Below are 4,373 nucleotides of genomic sequence, written 5' to 3'. Positions count from 1 at the left end.
AACGTGCATACAGTACACAGACGAAAAAAACTTCTTCCTCATATAATAAGGACAAGGGAAACAAAGCCTGCCACTATCATATATGTTAAGAGAGGGAGGAAGAAAGAGGGAGAGAAAGAGGCATCTGGTGTGAAAATCAAGCACCCAAGGTGCAAGAGTGGGGGGCCCAGGCCTGCTATGAGGAGGCCCCTCCCCCTGTCATGCAGCAGCTGGGAGAGGGAGCTGGAGCCGGAGAGGGAGAAGAGGGTCCTCAAGCCGATACCAAAAACATAAAGTGAGCGTTGATCTGAAGACTGACAACCACGAAGCTGCAGACAAAGCCCAGAAGACGGGCCCGAGGGTCACGACAGGGACGGCAGCAGCAGAGGCCCTGGGCTGCCGCCACAGGCACGCTGCCCCCTGACGGCCCTCCAGCACGCCAGGAAAGGGGACTCCGGGAAAATGTAACATGCTCTACTTCTCTTTGCATCACCTTCCTCTCCCAGCCCGAAACGGCACCCCCACCCCCGTCTCTGCACAGCCCCTCCTCTACCCCCAGGAGAGGGTCTCCCGGTGCCCCAGGTCATCTGCTGGGATGGGGCCGCGGCTGAGGAGCTCTCGAACCGTCAGAAAACGGCCAGGTGGTAAGAAGTACACCTTCCGAAGACTCCACCTCCAGGTTTATGATGGATTCTACAACGTCTGATCCTGAAACAAATACTATGAACATGCCCCACGGGCTACTCTGACGCTGCCCGCACCGGTTCTTAATCCCGTCTGCAGTGACAGAAATGGTCACAGAAAGACCTCTGGGGAGATCACTTCAATAAACGGGCAAACTGCAATCCAAGCACATGTAAGTCTTTGGAAATGAGTATCTACACTGCTGAAGCAGCACTAACGTGACAAATGACAGTAATCCAATGGCCCAAGGCCAACTAATTCCATTGCAAACAGATTTATCTGTTTTGTGCACGGTGGTTCTTCCACGGGAAGCAGCAAACAGAAACGCAGCAGCCTAATTACAAACCCAAAACCAAGCTCTTCTTACGGTTTCCATACTTTAGCACGGGAGCAGCAACAAGTGTGCTCAGCAACCTCCTTTAAGGATCCTCTTGAAAAACCGGATCTATTAACAGCAAAAACTCACACGCCACGTCCGTACAGACACAAAACCGAGCAAAAAAAATAGCCCTGACCTGGCCAATAATTCAGAGGACACAACTCTTCTCACGTTCCTGAAAAACATTCACAAGCAGAATAAGCGTGCCACCAGGTCTGGCACGAAGCAGTCCCCGCGCTCTGTTGGTGCTGGAAGCTCTCCCACATCGGGCACTGTGAACCACGCACCCCACGTAAGAGAAGAGCGCGCTGGAACGTCCCTCACTTGTCTCGAGGGAGGGATTTAAAATGAGGCAGGTGGGCTGAGCGCTCGCTGCCATCTCAGCGAACTGTGGTCCCACCAGCACAGGACAAGGGCGCGCCGTGCCTCGCCTGCACCGCCGCTCTGCAAGCCACGGAGGCGGCCGTCCGCTCACCAACGTGAACCTACCTCGTCTCAGGATGGCGTTTCATATTTTGCTGTCACCATGCAAAGGAAAGTCAGCATCTCCAAATATCCTGTATTTCAAATCCCTGTATTTGCTTCAGCTGCCTCACTACGTGGGACTCCAANCCCCTGCTCACGCTGTCTCTCTCTCTCTCCTAGAAATAAATAAAAATATTTAAAAAAAAAATGTATCTTCTGAGAATTACTAATACAGCTGCCAGTCAACCACACAGTAACAGTCTGCCATATGCTGTAAAGGGGATCCAAGAAATTCCATCATGTAAAACGTGGGGGCCCACTGCTGCGAGGCCATGAAAAGCCTGGAGTGAGCCTGCTCCACAGGACCAAGGCAGGAAGCCCTGCGATGCCCAAACAGGGTGCCGAAGGCACTGCCGAGGGGGTTTTACTACAACTTCAATGACCGCAAACGTCTCTTCTGGCTTAAGGAAGGACTGGTCAGTTCAAACTAATTATCCCGAAGCATTTCATCAAGACCTCAAGTACTCATAAATTAGAGAGGTGCTTACACTTCAATTGTCAAAGTTCACCCTTTATATCTGTTAAAATGCTGAAAGCTCTGGGCATCAGAAATGCTTCCAAGCTTTCCACTGGTTTCACTTCAATCCAGGGAACAGGGTTCAATCAATAACACGGAAGTAGAATCTGATCTGTATAAATGTTCAACACTGTAAACATAACAATCCAATTTTATCTTATTTTTTAAAGTTTACTTCTTTATTTTGAGAGAGAAAGAGCAGAAGAGGGGCGGGGGGGTGGGGCGGAGACAGAAGATCCAAGAAGCGGGCTCTGAGCCTCTCAGCACAGAGCCTGACGCGGGGCTAGAACCCACAAACCTCAAGATCGTGACCCGAGCCGAAGTCTGACACTTAACCAACTGAGCCACCCAGGCGCCCCAACAATCCAATTTTAATACAAAACCCTTACTGTTCATGTGCGGCTGTCATTCCCAATTGTACACAGTTATATGCATCTCATGGTACTTAGCACGTGGGAAGTGACTACTTACTACCTATGGAATTAACGAATGAATGACCAGTGAATGCTGCAGGGCTCTTAGGACAGAGGTCTAATAAAACAAATGTATTAAAGTGCTCAGCCAGGGGCGCCTGGGTGGCTCAGTCTGTTAAATGTCCTACTCTTGATGATGGCTCAGGTCGTGATCTCACCGTTTCCTGGGCTTCCAGCCCTAGCCGGCTTGGGGTTCTCTCTCCCCCTCCCCCATCAGTCCCTCCCTTGCTCGTGCACGAGCTCTCACTCCTGCTTTCTCTTTCTCTCCCAAAATAAATAATTTTTTTTAATCCGATTCAAGCAGGATACAATTATCAAATCGTGTCACGTTATTTCATTACTTGTTTTCATTACTGTTCTTTGAAAAAGATTATGGGAAAACAAACCATTCCTTTGCGACTTTCTCCATGCTAGAACTTAAAAGCATTTAAATTATACGTAAAGATAAACCCATTAAAAGGATAAACTCAGAGAGTTGCTAACCCTTGTTCAACTGACTTTTGCCAATGCAATTTTCTAAAGATGGGTACAGGCAATATTGTTTGAAACGTAAATACTAGGACAATGAATGTAAATGAAATCACAATTAAGTTTACATATTGTCACGGCTACTTATCATTTAAATCAATTTTGCATTGTAATTGGTGCTTTTGATAATGGACTGAATTGGGGTGCCTGGCCGGCTCTGTAGGCAGACCACGCAACTCTTGATCTCATGGTGGTGAGTTTGAGCCCCACAGTCAAGTGGAGAAATTACGTAAAAAATAAAATCTTGAAAAAAAAAATAATGGACCGAATTACGACTAAACATGCCTTCTTCATTGCAAAATCACTACGAATACATTACACATTAGTTCACAAGGAATCTTGTACCTGTTCATACTAATCTTAACAATGAGCTAACTATTCATGTTAATAAGCTGAGAAAAGGGCAAATATCGAATCTCTTAAGAAAAAAAAATCTTTCGATTACACGTGTGTAGAAAAGTACTCAAATACTAAGCCCCTTTTTTTGTGCAAAGAACCATACTGAATACAAAGCTGGATGAACAAGTGAACGAAAAGTTAAAGGGAGAAACTTCTGCAAACTAAAGTATCAAAAATTTGACAACATTCCAGCCTCCTGGAAGATCTCCCTTAAAAACAAAAAAGTCTTCGCGTTTTAAATTTCACGATAGGCATTCATCTCAACAGCTATTAAAATCGACTTCATTTCCAAAGGGCGAGACAACCAACAGTTCGCAGAGGGGATTCACCGGCCACCAGTTCTCCCAGGAGCTACTTTGTTTCGCTTTCCCACATTTCAAAACCAAAGCACACGGGGACGCCATAAAGTGCCGTAATTTCTAGGGATTAGACGTCAAAAGCCAGCGGTCTAAAGCAAACCTGGAAGATAACACCCCGGGAACAGCGGTAATACCCAGAGTCACTGTAAACTGGGGGGGGGGGGTCAAGTCTACACGTGCCCCTCCCTAGAAGAGAGACGGGCGTCTCACTCTCTCTCTCCACTCCGGATTATAAACGGTCCCTAAACTTCGGATACCGCCGTAACACGGCGCGTTAGCGTCAGCCAGGCTGAGATGGGTTCGTGCAAAAGATGTCACTCTGATGCAAGTAAAAGTATGGTCCTGGCGACTTGATTTTCAGTTTTCTCTGTAACAGTAGCCTCGGGCTGCTCCCCAGCGACTCGAGGCCACAAGCCAGAAAACCAGCAAGCCCCCCGCGGTCAACCAGGCCGAGGAAGCAACCTTTGGGGGCGTGGGGGCAGCGGGGCACCCCCACGCCTCGGGGTCCCGCTCCGCGCCCAGAGGCGACC

This window comes from Crocuta crocuta, unplaced genomic scaffold (genome assembly GCF_008692635.1).
Source record: "Crocuta crocuta isolate KB4526 unplaced genomic scaffold, BGI_CrCroc_1.0 scaffold61, whole genome shotgun sequence".
NCBI lineage: Eukaryota > Metazoa > Chordata > Mammalia > Carnivora > Hyaenidae > Crocuta > Crocuta crocuta.
Note: the sequence above shows the minus strand (reverse complement) of the source record.